The 9,454-nt window shown below is 42.8% G+C and overlaps 1 protein-coding gene across 1 annotated transcript in view; it reads left to right on the top strand.

Annotated features, from left to right (window-relative positions):
* The first annotated feature begins 534 nt into the window (after positions 1-534).
* The window catches only part of APBB1IP (amyloid beta precursor protein binding family B member 1 interacting protein), a 65,240-nt gene continuing 56,320 nt past the window's right edge, over positions 535-9,454 (top strand). The window contains exon 1 of the mRNA XM_027658773.1: positions 535-560. The gene's annotated coding sequence lies outside the window, so the exon portion shown is untranslated. The remainder of the gene's footprint in view (positions 561-9,454) is intronic.

The raw sequence follows: 9,454 nt of genomic DNA, 5'->3' as shown, positions 1-9,454 counted from the left end.
ACATTTTATGAAATCGTTTCTACTCAGTGAATAAAATCTAAGCACACTTCAAACCAGTCCTTTCCAAGGTATGAAATTACGTAAAAATGCTATGAAAGCAATTCGCTGCCTTGCCGGCAGCATCGTTTAGAGAAGAGGTAGAGTCACTAAAGAGAGCGGGGAAAGAAACACATTTCTGTCTGAAAACCAGAAGGCACCCGACAGCGATGCCCAGCCGACAGCGCCCGGCCCGGGGGAGGCTGCAGGGCTGGGCTGGCTTAGGCTGGGCTAGCTTAGGCTGGGCTGGCTTAGGCTGGGATGCACAGGCCGGCCGGGTTTCCCCGGTGGGTACACGGGCACCAACCACAGCCTGTCCCGGGCCGAGGGCGCAGGGCGGCGCTGGGGGCAGCGGGGCGGCTCCCGCCCCAGAGCTGAGGGAGCCCGCCGGGCGGCCCCATTTCCCGGCAGGCTGAGGGCGGGCGAGCTCCCGCTGTGCTGAGGTGCCGTCGAGCCGCCCCGCTGCCCCCGCGCCCCCTCACAGCGCCTGGGGAGCCACCGGCCCCCGCCGCCCGCCCGCGAAGGTAAACTGGGCAGGGAGGGACCGGCTGGACCCCCGAGGGCTCCCGGCGCCAGCCTGGGACCCTGCGGGGCGGCCGCCGCGGGAAGGGAGAGGCGCCGGGCTGCGGCGGAGTGGGGGTGTGCGGTGTCCTGCGCGCCGTGGGGAGATGTCCGGCCCGCAGACACCGGTGCTCGGGGTGGGGAGGTGCGGCAAACCCCGCTCTGGGCACGGCTGGTGGTGCCCCCGGAGGGCATCGGTCCGCAGAGGGAGCACACCGGCCTCGCCGCTCGGGACAGGGACCTTCCGACGGCACAGCGGGGCCTCGGTGGCCTGAAACGGGGTCGTGGGATTTCGTGCCGCGGTGCTGGGTCCCGGTGTTGGTTGTTCTCCTGGGTGGGGTTAATCCCAGTCAGACCTTCCCTGTGCCCAGACCCTGGGAGAGCGTCTGGGAGGTTGATCATTCGCAGGGTTGCCAGAGCTTCCCTGCAGCCTCATGAGGCCGGTGGGATCCCGAGGGACGCACAGTGCCCTGTTTCAGGTGGCAGCGTTAGGAAAGTGAAGGCAGGCGAGAGAAAACTGTAGACCAAACGACCAGAAAATACATCACGAGAACGTGATAACCTCTCAAACTAAGCATGTAAGACTGGTGTTATGGCAAAACAGCCAGTACAGACTTCCCAAGAGCACGGTTTACATCTCTGCTGGTGGTGTATTTAGCCACGTGGTTTAGGGAAGAACTAGAAATGTCGTCTGAGTTTGAGAAGGTCTATCCCACATGATACCCTCAGCTGAACACCACAGAGAAGTAACTGAAATGCAGTCTCCACAAGTTGAGGGTGGTTTTTCAATCCTTTGTGCACCAAAAGAGAAGTTATTAAATCCATTCATTGTCACAGTGGGAAGATGTATGCAGTAGTGTCTTTTAGGAAGCATATGATCCAACCTGTCTGAACTGTCATAAAAAATTTCATGCAGGAATACAGCCTACAAAGAAAATATGCAGGGTTCCACCAAACTAGCATCTTAACTTCCTGCCCTACATTACTCTGATTACTCTGGTTTGTTTGGCTCTAGCTCGACTCTGCCCCTCAGAACTTCTGTTCTCAGAATTTTGGCAGTCATTTTTCCTCTTTGGTTCTAGTTCTTTTTATGCATTACATGACATGCATGGTTTGTCATCTCTTCCAAACCTGCATCCAGAAAATACTCATGTCACATATGACTCTATTGATGTTACTGTCAGTTAGTTACCCTGCTGCTGCTCAACAGTGGTGTAAATGTAGTCAGGGCTTGATTTAATACATCAAGTAGGTAAGCCACAGTACTCCAAAGGACTATGTTCCACCTGTGTAGATTCCTAATCATTTGTCTTCACTAACTTCACTAACTTTACAATTTTTTTTTATGGTAACTTTGCAAAAAATGTGAATTTAGGTTAAAATTTTATGTCTAAACCAGAATATTTAACTTTTTGCTGAACTTCTTCAGTTCTGTTTTCCCCTGTGAGCTTTCTAAGGAAACTATTGCATTTAATTGTACTTAATGCTTTGTGGAAGCATTGATTAAAAATGGAGATAATTTGTTTTGAAATGTGGCTTACAAATGTCTTTGGGAGGTTGAATCAATGGAGCTTTACAGATAACTGAATGATCCTTGTTTTATATCCCCAGAAAATTCTGATCAATCTGGGAACCCACATAACTGGAAAAATGTCTTGTCTCTGAAAGGGTACTTTTAAACATTCTCTGCGTCTTCTCTTTTTTTTTCAAATACCTCCTGTGATTACTACAGGCTGCTCTGGTGTTTGGAGGGAAAATGACTGAAGGTTCAAAGTAATTATTGAGTGAATTGTGTTTTAATTGTTCATGCTGGAATTCATGATTATCAGATGTGCAGGATCTTCAAGCAGGGTATGATGCCTTTGAAGTGCTGGTTTATGTTGTTATCAAATGTATTTATTACAGCTAAGTTTGATTTTTACAGATCAAAAGTCACTATACTTGGCCAGTGTCTACTAGATCACATGCCATAACTCAGCCTGTAAATCAGGCTCAAAATTTGATCTTTTTTGTAATTTGTAAAGAGACTAACATATTTGATAGGGTAACAGTTTGCACAGAAGGGGCAACAGTATGAGCAGAAGGGCTCATATGGATGTTGGAACAGTTTAACTCAGCGCTGTGGCCCAAAATTTCTTAGGCAGTAAAAAAATTTACCCAACCCATTAAGATTTTGCTTTTGCTGTGTTGCTCCTTTCCTGTTAGAAGAAATGTCTTACAGCAATAAGAGGAAAAAGAGGCAGAAAGCTTTCCTTGTCATGCTTGCCATGAGTCGTGAAGGGAGAGGACGGACTTGGGCAACCTGTGGATGGAGGGATGAGCTATTGCATGTTTTTGGCCCTGTAGAATGTCTGAGAAAACTACCAGTCTGGAGTATTGCCACAGCTGAGAGAAGGGATTGCCTTGTTCAAGAGAGGACTTGTCTTTTTTGCAGATTCATGAATGTGTGACCATTGAGAAGATGATTTGGGAACGTGGATTTTCTTAAAAGCATGTTTTGGTTTCAGAGGTTGTTTTACAGGAATGTAGCTGAATTTGGATTTCCATTCAGATATCAACACCCTTATCCTTTCCTGCTTTTGCTGCAAACTACATGTATTTTTCTTTCCCACAGACATTTCTACCACATCTTTGGTAGAAATGTGTCTTGACTTGTTTTGTTGTAAGCCCATCTGACCTGTTGTAATGATGACTTCACGTGGTCAGGTGCTGATCTGGGGTGAAAGTGAAAATAAGACCTCTTATTTGCCTGCAGCAATATGGAACCTTTAGTTTATTCCCTTTGGGAGGTCTGTAGTGACAATGGTAACTTGCATCCATGTAGACCATCCAAAGCACTTCTTGGGCTCTATAGGCTCTCCTCATCCACCTTTAGGCATTGGCATTTTAGTCACCTGAGGTTCTGAGTCACCTTTACAGTCTCTTTTAGAGAGAGATAGATACTGCTAGACCTTGGTTCAGCAGCCCGGTTTTAGACAGCTACCATGCTCTGTAAAATTGCCTTTCTTTCCCTTCATTGTCTAAAAAGAGCCTGGGATGACCAGGTCAGATGCAGATGTCGTAGAAACCCCACACACAGTATGTCTTTTCACGATTAGGAGTGATCCATGATGCAGTAAAATGGCTCTCGGAAAAGCAGGCATTTTAGGCAGCTTTCCTTATCATCCAGCCTATTGATCCATGGCTACTCGAGTTATTAACAATATAGCTGCCAGTGTAGAAGATGTATGTTGCACTTTGAAGGAAAGAAACTGGGTACCATGTGGTTCTTGAGGTTCTGTAGGAGACTTTGAGTGTCTACATCAGAATATATGAGCATGTGTTCCTCAGTATTAATTTATAGTATTGCTCCTGGGCTTTGAATGGGAAGGAAGCACAGATGACTTTGATCTGACTTAAAACTTTACTGTGGGAATTCACAAACTAGTTTGGTAATGATTGTTTAAAAAGTTTAAGCCTGTCATTAGTTTCAAAGGCTTTCTTCCAATAAAGTGACCTTTCAGATCTGTGGCTAGCTAATTGCGCTCGTATTTTTTTGCCACCAGGAGCTACACCAGCCTGCACACAGCACTGTTGCGGTTTGTTGAACATTGATCCAGCATTCTCTGAGTTTAGGCTCAAATAAATTAGTCATTAGAAGTACTAGGAGTATTTTGGGGAGTAGATGCGTTATGAATCCTAGAAGAAAAAGAAGGTTCAGTATATACAAAACTAATTTTTCTGTGCTACTCTGTTTCGACATGGATACACAGGCATTTCTGATGGAAGTTTTGCATTGGATACATCTCTGTCCATTTCCGCTTTTACTTTCACTCCGTGTTTGCTTGTCATCTAAAGCAGCAGATGTAAAGGTGTGACATGTAACATTAATAATAAAGAATAAAACTCTGTGTATCTGCTGTCAGTGATGAGCAGACCCTGCATGGCTGATACCACCACCAATGGAAGGTCCTCAGCTGTCCTCAGCCAGTCCAACTGATACAATAAAAATTTTGGTGAAAATCTTGTCATTGTACCTACACCCATCAGGGAGAGTGGGGATGTGTGGGGAGCAAATCTGCTTCTAGCAGCATTGCTAGTCAATCAAGTATAGAGAGAATAGCTAGGAGCCAAAATCACAGAGGCACTCACTGGATGCTTTTGCTGATAAAAATTGCAAATGACCTTCTGAGTCGCCAGTTTTAGGCAAAATAATGTGTCTACCTCAAAGGTAACTCACCAGGAGAGCAGGGAAGTTCAAAAGAATTATCAATTAACCTGTTGGTATCAAGTCCATATTGACAGCAAATGAGAACTTGTTCCTCAGTGGCCTTAGCTGATCCATTTTGATGCTCACTGCATCTTCAGGTAACCCAAACAGCAGACACATGGTTAGTTTTCTTCTGCCTCAGAGCAAGATTTTGATGTACTTTTGAAGATTTTTCTAGTACTTTCTAACAATACTAGAAGCCCCCATTCCCTCACTTGCTATAGGGATTTCATTGAAGCACAAAAATAAGAAGGATGTATCAGCCCAAAAAGCATTTTTGAAAGGTGATGTGTTTTTTCTCTCAATTGCAAATGAAAAAAAAATTAATGTTAGTCAAGTATACATTACTGTTCTCTGTGCTTTTTGATGAAATCTTATATTTGAAAGGTCTGCTGTACATGTGGCTTGGAGGGCTTATTTCTGAGATAGCCTTGAACAAGTGAGAATATGGGACAAAAACATGAACACAGATAACATTCCCAAATACTTGTTGTAGTTACAGCTTAGTTTTGTACTTTTGTGACCACATCCTCATAACTGAGGGGAAGCTGGCAGACCTGATGTTTGATAGAGCAAACACAAATGAGCAAACACAAACACAAGTGTTTTTGGATGCCAGTCTTAGAAAGGGATTCAACATAAACTTAACTGCAGTTCTGTCCCATAGAGGCAATATTCTTACATGAAATGCAGCAAAACCTTTCATATCTGTCACTAGGTTGATCTCTTTTGTCTCCCCTGTGTCATGATGGAGCTGCTGTGACCAGATCAGTTGTTCCATTCCTCCTCCACTTTTAAGGAAGAAAAGAGAGGGAAACAGTGACATTTCCTTCTTATGGAAAACCTAGAGAGATGGAAGAATGGAAATAGAAATGTCACAAGGTTCTTCTCCTCTTGCTGCATTTTCTTTTCATAACTATTTCCTTTGTGCTGTTCAGGACTTTCTGGGTTATGACAAAGCAACCACAGCTATACCAGTATAATATCCCATCTGTGGTGACTCCAGTCTTCCACTTTCCTTACAGATCTTCATCTGAAACCCACAGATTAAAGCTGCTTGCGATAACTGTTTGTTATATAGGCTGAAAGAAACAGCTTTGCTAAGAGAAAAGTTAATAATGGACTTTGAAATTGTACCTGACTCTTCAGTCAGTAGTAAAGCTGAGAAAAAGGTTTATAAAAAAAAGTCTTCATTTAATTTTTCTACTGTTTCTACTGTTAATTTTCCACTGTGGTAACTGAGCACTGTACTTTGGTGAAATGTCTATAAATTCATATTAGAGCATTACTTGCTTTATTTGATTTTAATATATGAACTATTTATGAAACAAACAGGTGGGTTTCATAAAATTTTTACAGATTTGCTTTCACCCTTTTGCTTCACTCTTAACCTGTTAGAGCATTTTATGCTAGTGTCTTTTCCTCTTTCAGTGTTCCGTTCCCATACCGTGTGTGCCCTCTCTTAGGCATTTCTGGCAGTAATAAGAACATGTGATAATAAGAGATGGTGACTTAGAGCTTTTACCAGTGACTATAGCATAGGAATAAGTTATTTGTTTAGGGAGACAGTTGTGTCATGGACTCTTATAGGATATCTTGTACTTATCTGTTGGCTTGTTGTGGAAGGGAGTGAATATTGGAAAAGATGAGACATTGACTATCCAATGTAGCAGTTCTGGCACTCAAATTTGGTACTGTAGCTTTTCTTTCCTTTCTTCCCACTCTTCCTAAGTTCGTGCTTTTATTTTCATTATTCCACACTCAACATCTCTTGATTCTATAGGGTATTGAGGAGGGGAAGGATTTTCTTCCCTTTTAGACCCCTGTATGCCTTCCTCTCTCATATGTGGGCTTCCTTGACTACCATTTTATGCTTACTAGACAATCTAATAATGTGGGATCAGCCTACTTCATGGATTGTGAAGCAAATGTCAAAATCTTCATTTAGTAGAGAGCCACAAGACACACTTCCTCTAGTGCAGTGACATAAGGATAAGGGAATGCAGGGAATAGTTCAAAGTAGCAAATGTGCAATTAATAATTAGACTATTGTCATTTGCTGGCAATTTTTTAAAGTACAAAACAATCTCTTGTTGTCATGCAAGTTCTGTATAGCAATGTTGGGTAACAGGAAAAAAGGAAGGAAAATATTACACCAACATCAACAAGCTACAGTTTATGGGAAGGAATGTGAAAACTGAATAAATTTGTGCTAGTCAGACTTGCTTTACTCTTTTATTATTTTCCTCTGCCACCATGGCAGGGAATGGGAGGAACCTAGAACTGAGATTCATATTTTCTGATAACTCATATGTCTGCAGTTGTTTATACCTGAGTAGACCTGAAGCAGACACATTATCAGCACAAGAGGAATGACCCTGGATAAGCTGGTTCGTGAGCTCAGGGTCCACACTTCTATCCATCTTTCTGGCTTTCCCAGGAGAAGATAAGTTGGAGGAATGGAGATCTTGTTCCTGCATGCCAGTAATCTGGCACAGAATAGGGAATTGTTTCTTCTACCAATCTGTGTGAAGACAAAGGACTGGAAATACATCTTCTCTTCATTCTACACAGTGTTTGTATTGCCTATATGGCTCATGTGGGGAAGGTCTCCAAAGTGGACCTGCAGCAACTAATTGTATGACAAAAGAAAAAGAAGATGACCAAGTCTGTAACCGTACCTTATTTCTATAGTGGTCTTAGACCCACAGGCTAGGCTGAAGCACATTGACTGATGGGAGGATACTATATAAAAATGAATAGAGGTGGCACTGCTGTTGAGTTCCACAGAAAAAATACCCTTTGGGAGCTGACAGGAAGGTACAAAGTTAAGTTCTGGTATCTAGAAAGTGCTCCACAGCTCTCTCCTCTCTGTGTCTGTGCTTTACACTGGGATTTTCTTTTTTCCCCTTAAATAAGTTGCTTTTAACTCACAGTCCCTGACTGCTCACGTACAATTGGGTTACATTTTCTGGAGCCCAGGATCCAGACTCTGTGTCTATGCCTGAGAGGATCTTAGTGAGTGAGCTGTCCACCCAGCCTGCATGCCATATCCCTCTACACCCTTTTACCATAGCCACAGCATATGCTGCCTGTCACTGGTTAAATGTTCTTCCTGTCCTCTCTCAGATGGAGAGCCCTTTGCTAACCCCCTCCTCGTGACATACTGTGAGTAAGCTTTTAGGTAGTCCCTTGTTCCTTTTAGCTTCTCTTGAACGAGCCTCTATGACTCTTCATTTATCTTGCCATCTTGCCCCACCCTAAGAAAAGGACCCACAGTTGCTTCTCCCAGACACCACTCTTGGCAAGGAGGTTAAAGAAAAGAGTGTGTGTTTGGGGCAGTGCATCAGGGAGATGGGAAGGCTGGGGAGCACAGGGGCAGCATCATCTGAAGGATGGCCTCACACTCAGTGTCTTGTGGTGCTTTACAAACATATTAAACCTCTCTTTCTTTCTCTGTCTCGCTTTCCAATGGAAAATGAAATACTCAAATAAATATCACTGAAAAAGATGGTGGTGTACTTGTGCATAGGGTTCCTGTGGTGTTTAAATTATTATTATCATCTTGGCAATAAAAGGGTAAAATACAACGGCTGTCACCATTAAAGTGGAGCAGTGTAGCTTTCAGGTCTATGAAATCTGGGTCTTTGGGACTAATAAAGACTTTTTCCGAAATCAGTCCTTACTCCACATTTGTTCTTGTAATACGTGTGAGTTAATTGTGGAATTCCAGAACAGCAAAAAAGGCAACAAGCTTTTAAGAAGCTTAAATGTATAAATGGCATACCTACGATTTCTGTGAAACAGAAGTAGGATCTGTGAGTTTGGAGTGCCCATATCTAAAGATGTTTGTGCTTACATCTGAGTGGAGGATTCTGGAGTTAGTAGAGTACGAGCTCTACTACCTCAGGCTAACATTAGCAAAGGATTCTCACCAGGTTGTATTTATCTGCCATTTTTATTTTAATTCAAAGCCAAACGTGACTCACTTTTAAACTAGTAAGGGTACTTTGCAGGTGTGCAGTTGTACAGACTTCCTGCAGCTACTGGTAATTTAGTGTGGCACTTCTATTCCATCATGAGCAGAGTTATAACATGTCAGATCCATCCCTGAGATAAATATGCAATGTATTCAGCTGCAGATTTCCCAGAAAAATAGGGAATAAGAAGCTGCTTTCAGAGTTATCAGTGTGTGCAAGCTTTTTCGTGGAAAATACCATGCTTATCAATGTTAGGTAAGTATAGTGCTGGAAGCAGTCTAATTGCTTTTGATCAATTCTTTTCAAAATATGAATTAGTGTTGAAACAGAACAGAGTAACAGGGGCATGTTATGTAGGTAAGAGGAAAGGCAACATGCTGTTTGCCAATTGTGATTTTGAAAGCTTGGTGGCAGATACCATTTTGCCTTCATCACTCCAAACCTTCTATTTCCTTTCTTAGTATCTACTAGAATTAATAACAAATTGGATTATATTCCTCTAGGCTCAATTCTACAGATAGATGTTCTCTTTTACTCTGCTTCATAAAAACGTACCTAAATGTCTGTTAAAGACTTTTGACTAGACATGATGAAGCAGCTGGTTAAGGAACTTCCATCTTACCTGGCT

This window comes from Corapipo altera, unplaced genomic scaffold (assembly GCF_003945725.1).
Source record: "Corapipo altera isolate COAL_440 unplaced genomic scaffold, ASM394572v1 63, whole genome shotgun sequence".
Classification (NCBI taxonomy): Eukaryota; Metazoa; Chordata; class Aves; order Passeriformes; family Pipridae; genus Corapipo; species Corapipo altera.
The sequence above is the reverse complement of the archived record's forward strand: the minus strand, read 5'-3'. Positions and strand labels throughout refer to the sequence as shown.